Raw genomic sequence first — 6,243 nt, 5'->3', positions numbered from 1 at the left:
TAAGCGCACACACGTGCTGCAATGAACAAACACTCCCCTCTGGGATTGATCAGAAAAGGATTCACTGAGGAAGATTAGACCTCATCCTCCAAGTCATTGTTTGTGCTCGTGAGCATTTTTTGGGGTCCCGCTCTGATCGCTGACTGGTGCTGCAGAGGGGCTTCAGCCCCCCCCTAACCCCCCTCCACACCCACCACCACCTTTTTCCTTTCCTTCGCATTTCTTTCTCAATCTCTGCATGCGGTCTAAAGAAAATCAATCATCTCTCCCCTTTTGCCGATGCGGCTGAAAGCCTTTTTCCCAGAATCTGTCTCTGAACGTAGTGCGGAAGAAGGAGACACTCATACACTCATGCACTCATGCACTCATACACTCATACACTCATACACTCACTGTGTGTCCAAAGAGCCTCAGACATACGCCGGTAATGAGGAGCATCCTTGAACTCCATCAAATTGAAACGACGGGATGTCTTTGGTTTCTTTCTTTAAATAGCATAATAGCGAGCTTCTTGGTGAGGTCAGTGTGTCGTATCGAAGGAGGACAGCATCATTGAGCAGAGGCTGAGTTTCAAAGCTCATAATCTTCCACGTTCCAGTCATATTTAACACTTCAGATCATAATTATTTAACCCATGCCAAGACACAACCCGGAGGCCCAGATGTATCTCCTCGTTATTCCGCCTTGTAAATTAATATACAGACCTTGCTTGAACTATTTTACCAGCTAGTTTAATACCTCAAGCTATAATCTGATTATTTGCTCCGATAGATTCCCCATTACCTGCCTATTACCATTTAGCTTATCTTTATCTATTGATACTGAAATGGCCAATCGAGGATGGCTCCTTCTCCTTCCCAGGGTTCCTCCTGAGATTTCTTCCCATCAAGCAGTTTTTTTCACCATTATTTGAAAGTTTTTTTTTTTTTCTCCCACAGAAGTGTATTTACCTCAATGCTGGTATTTCGGCATTCAGGCCTAGTCTTTCCAGATGTTCCCATTTCCTGTTTTTTCTGTAAGGCTTCTTTAATGACAGCGTCTGTGTGCAAAGAGCGCGATACAAATAAAGCTTAATTCAATTCCGTTGACTGAGCAAAGAGCTACCGGCTCAGCGCTCATGCATAATTTATTTAAATCCTGTGTAAAAAAAAACTGCTGAGGGGGCAAACCGAACGGAAATTGTTCAGTTAAGATTGTTTTTTCTTTTTGTATTTTGCTTTGCTCTCCGGTGTTAATAATGCACTGCATGCATTTGACTGAGGCAGTGAAAAAAGCTGCAGTTTTAATGTCAGACCAATGCAACCCGGCATCATTGGACTGGAACATCCTACCGAGACCAGGTCGAAAAATAAGTTGTTTTTTTTTACATAATGTTACTGTCTTAGATGACAAAAAAAGTTGCAGTGAATATTCTCAAAAATATTTTTTTATTTTTATTGAATGTCCTTTGTAGTGCATGTTTTTAGCGTATATGGTTTTTGAGATCAAGATCAGTGACTCATTTGACCCCTACAGGGGACAAAAAAAGATTTCTGAGCCTTAGGAGGCTTAATGGGCCGCCTTGCTGGCAGTTGCAGTGCAAGTAACAAAAAAAGGGGGGCATTCTTTACCAAAACCTGCATTAGGGGTGCTGTATGGGATCTAGGAACTGGCATGAAGCTTTATCCATGGGTGAAAGGAACCATTGGGCCATTTTTTTGAAAAATCAATTGCGGAAGTTGACTAGAATTATATTACCGAAGATTGGAACCAAGCTAAATGATGACATTACATTACATTCATAAGAATAATTTTTTAAAATTATTTATGCTAGTTTAATCTGAAACATCATCATGTTTAGCAGAACAGCTGTTGATGAATAGCTAACGTCAGCTTCTTTAAAAAAGTACTCTTGCGATATTCCAGGAAACAGGTAGTGTATTTTATTACCATCAAATAAATCTGCTGCCATTTAATTAAATTAACAATGGAAGAATGCTTACATTCGCATGAATAATCCAAATAGTTTATCGTTTTCTTTACCTCAAGAACATCGTGGATCGCATTTATTATTTCCCCAACCCAGTGAAGAAGCCGAGATCGTATTGGTTTTCAATTGTTTTTATTTTATTTTTTCAAAACACGCAATTTACCCATATTATCCTTTTTTATTTTTTTCATTTTCTGTAACAGTTATTACTCAGGTTTTTTTTTTTTTTTTTTTTCCTTCTTTCAAAGTTCTCCACTAGTGCGAAACAAAAAAAAGAGTCCTCCACAGGCCCTTGGTCTTCCTGTGTGAGCAGGAAGGGAGAAGAGGTAGCAGAGGTTCTCTGGGTTACACACGCTGGGTTCTGGGCCCCCTCTCTCTCTCCGGTCAGCCCTGGAGGACCAGCTCCCACTTCACACCCGAAACCAGAGGTGCACAACTTAGGCCTGGCCCCCCTAACGTGTCTGTGTGCCTCCCCTGTTTGCTTGTGTTAGAAACGCGCAGGAGCAGCTACATGTGTTTGCGGGTGTCTTTACGCGACCGCGAGTGAACGTACGCGCATTTTACGCCCCGATACGGAGAGGTACAGAGAAACACGTCAGGGGCAAGGTGTTTGGAGATAAAAATAAAAAAAATAAAAACTCTGCTCTATCGGAGTTGATTCATTTGATACATCTGTACATTTGGGTCTCTCTCAGACTTACATTAAACTCCGTTAAAGAGTTTAAACATTTTATTGTGTGTGAATACCTGCATAGGAGTGACGTAGGAGTGACACAGGTTGACATGGATACGGAGACGCATTATTGTGAGTTTTTCGGAGACGCTTGCAGAGTGACGTTGGGGGAGGGGGGCCTGGAGTGACGCCCCTGGTTCGGGTGTGGGATTGTCAAATCATTGATTTCATCTTTGGTTTCAGTACGGACACTCCCAGGGCACACTCCGGCGTACAAAAAAGAAAGGAGGTCAAATTACGTGCAGCAGTGTGCGCGTATGTTATTGCATGAATAAATGTGCTATTGCGCGTACAAATGTGTCACCCTAGCTTCCTGGTGCATGGCTACACAAATTCCTCCATGGGGTGAATTTTTTCCTTCCATCCTGTAGAACTGGTTGGCTTGTTTCTCAGGTCTAACCAATAAGTGATCTGAGATGTGTTTTTTTTTTTTTTGGCTCATGCCTGCTAGTGCATACAAACTCTTTCAGCCACTGTCTGCCCCACTGACTGCCAACAGGGTCCTAGAGTCTTTGGCAAAAAAAAACGTTTCGACAGAGGCAGTGTCCGGTTTGGTAAAGGGGCAGGGCTAGATTTGCCGTCAGATGTGGCGGGGGGTCGGGGGTGGGGACTATGTGCGAAATACGGTTGCCGGAGTAACAGTTGGGCGTGTGAGATCGATGGCCACAGAGGCCCCCCCCTGGTGGCCATGCAGGGAACATAGTGGTTCAGGCGTATCTGCATGGGCAGATGTCGTGGACATTGTTGGCAATGGGGGCCTGTTGTTGCCGCGGTAGCGACGAGACAAGACATTTACTCACACAACGAGCGTCTCAAAACACTTTCAGGCACTCTATAACAGTACCCTGAGTGACTGGAGCGTCCAGACACAGAAGAAGAAGTGAGGCGGTGGGGGGCAGGGGGCAGGGGGTTGGGGGAGGGGATGGGGGGGATTGTACACTCTGACCCAGCAGCAACGATTAGGATTGGGGGATCAGGTGTTTGCATAGCTTTCTGTGCAAAAAAAAGGGAACCAGCCAAACCCACTTTTTTTTTTTTTTAAATCTCATGGCCGGTGCCGTCGACGGTTGATCAATTAAAGAGACGAGGCGAGGGGGGATTGGAGTGAAGGGGGCCAACGTGACCCCCGTCCTCCCGTCCAGAGCCCTGCGCTGGAGAGAGAGCCGTCTGTCCTGCGCTCGCATCAAAGCAGGAAGTCGGATTTGGGGGTGTTAACGAAGCCCTGGATTAGGACTGGGATTATACCCGAGAACAGGACCGCAATAGGTGGGGTCGGGGTTGGGCCGGGGGGGGCGGGGTAGGGTTAGGGGTAGGGGTTGGGGCAAGGGAGGCCAGAATGAGCCTACTGTCAGTTTTTCGGTTGCGGTGTTGCAGTAACACAGTAACGTTTAGAAGTTTTTACGTAGATTAAGTAAACAACATGAGTATACATGTGAGAATCTGTATATTCTCTGTGTGTGTCTGGGTGTTTGTCTGTGTCTAATGGAGGCGGCACAGTTGGGGTATAAAATTTTTTTAAAGACTCTAAAAGATTTTGATGTTGCCGTTGCCATTGCCAAACAGGGGACCACAGCAAAAGCGCGACGCAGAGAACCTCTTTTCCCATCTCTCCCTCCATCCCTCCCTCCTGCCTGTTCTCTCTACCTTTCTCTCGTTTTGAAACTGATTGTCTTCTACCATCACAAAGACACTTGGTTCTGATTGATTGACAGGTAACAGAAGAGGGAGAGCACAGTGTGACTGTGGGAAGGGGAGGGGCTTCGCTGTACTCGTAATGAAGTCAGACTCGCAACTTTTAATTCCGGAGGGGAACGCACGCACACTGTTGGACAGCTGGTTGAGAACATTTCTGTTGGAGGGGTCAGTTTTCCGAGCACCGAGCTGGCTAGTGGCTACAGTCATATTCATGAACGGTTTCAAATAAATCAAATAAATATCACAATAATAAGTATAAATACACACAACGATTAGATCCAACAAAATAATGACACAAATATGCAAATTAGCTTGCTCTGTAGCTATCGGTCCTTCTGATTACACCTAATTAATTCATCAATTAATGGCACAGTGTTGAACCCGCGATGAAATCACACGAAACCAAGGAATGAGTTGGCACATCAAGCCAGAATGGGAGCGCATTGAAAAAAAATAATATATCGACAACCCAACCCCACCCAACCCCCCTTCCCAGCACCACAACCACCCTCTCCCACCCCAGTCTCCAGTTCCCTACTGTCGAGGTTTATATACATTTAAAAAAAACAGAGGGAAATGAAAAGGATTGAAAATCACCAATCTGCATTACAATACTGGATCGAGGCTCTACAATTCATTTCATGCGTCGGCATTGAATTTTCTTTCAAGGCTAAATGCATACGCTTAAGAGTGCTCACTAGCGATCACTTTTTCAGCATTGCACTTTTTGTCTGGGGGGGGGGGGGGGATTTTAACCTCTCCATAACGGTTATGGTGACGTTGACGTGAACCATAACGAATAAACCTCCTAGCAGTTGGATGATGTAATGCCAACAGCCTGCACTGCAGCGCAAAGTGGGTTGACAAAACGGCGCCTTTTGGCGCATAATGGTTGGGGGCATCGACGTCAAAAGCCTTGTGATCCAGTACGTTAACGGAGACCGGCGACTGAAACGACACAGGCACACAACCAGTGAAAACCACAATGACCAATTTCTTAAAAAAAAAAAAAAAACAAGGACCCCTCCAACGTCCCCACCCCAACCCCACCCCCCGCCATCCCAATCCTTTTCTCTCGTTTCTGCCTTCTTACCCCTCCCCCCAGTCTCTCCATCCTTCTCTCCCACTACATCACAGGCCATTCCTGCAGTTTTCTATACAGTTATACAATATCCATGCAGAAAGGAAATTTTTTTAAAAAGTCGCATCCTCGTTTCCAGGGAGACGCTGCTTTAAACGTTTTGTTTTTTAACATCGGGACCACTTGAACACGCACAGGAAACACTTTGGAAAGTAACCGTGTATTTTCTTTCGGAGAAAAGAGAACAGAAAGACATAACGGAGCAGAAATGAGCATCTCTTTCTTTCGTCGGCTGATTATATGCACGTTTTTTTTAAAAAAAAATCGGTGGACTCCCCGTGTTTCAGAATCCGTCCGGTTTTCGACTTTATCTGGTCGCTAAGAAGCCCAAAACTTCCCACGCCCTGAAAGAGGTACACAGATTCCTCCTCGTCCGTGCGGTGCTCCCTATCGCTTGCCTTCTCTTTTTTCCCCCTCCCATTTTCCTGTTTCAACTTCCTGCTTCCACAGAAACATTCAGAATGTCTTTCCTTCATGAAAACATTGAGTACATGCCACTTAAAAGAACAACAACAACAAACAAAAAAGAATGAGCAAACAAACAAAATCATAATTCAACAGTATAAAGCTTCAAGTCACAAATTCCAAAACTAACTATTATTATTAGTATTATCATCGTCATTATCAGTATCGTTATTTAAATTACATAAGCTTTACACGAAATGTTTGAGGTATTTCAGAATTAATTGTCAACACACGCCTGCC

This window comes from Anguilla rostrata, chromosome 4 (genome assembly GCF_018555375.3).
Source record: "Anguilla rostrata isolate EN2019 chromosome 4, ASM1855537v3, whole genome shotgun sequence".
Taxonomy (NCBI): domain Eukaryota; kingdom Metazoa; phylum Chordata; class Actinopteri; order Anguilliformes; family Anguillidae; genus Anguilla; species Anguilla rostrata.
This window is presented reverse-complemented; position numbering follows the sequence as displayed.